Genomic DNA, 455 nt, shown 5'->3' with positions numbered 1-455 from the left:
CTCTTAAGAGAATATCTGATATCCGCAATCGTTTTTGCTTGGGAACTCCATTTGTCGATTTCATTGGAGAACCTCTGGTTTGCAGCATTGCAATAAAAATATCTTTATCAGCATGAGAAATCTGACTATTGTTTAAAAACGCAGCAACACTCACAGCCGACAAACCTTTATGAACAGATGGTTTGTCTCCCTCGACTGGTGTGTTAATGTCTTCAACACCTTCTAACATATCAGTGCCCTCAGTTTGAGTCTTGATTAATTGAGCCAAATCAGTTTGGTCTGGTAACTTTTGCACTATTTTATAGATCTTACTCATTGCTTAAATTATCTCAAAATCCTTGCGATGGTAACCAAGCGGTACTATACCAGACGTTAGAGTAAGCTACTTCTAAGATATGAATGAACGAACTATTCCGTACGTTCTTGAATTATACAATGGTTATATACCTTTTTGA

Source organism: Naumovozyma dairenensis, chromosome 4, assembly GCF_000227115.2.
Source record: "Naumovozyma dairenensis CBS 421 chromosome 4, complete genome".
Classification (NCBI taxonomy): Eukaryota; Fungi; Ascomycota; class Saccharomycetes; order Saccharomycetales; family Saccharomycetaceae; genus Naumovozyma; species Naumovozyma dairenensis.
This window is presented reverse-complemented; position numbering follows the sequence as displayed.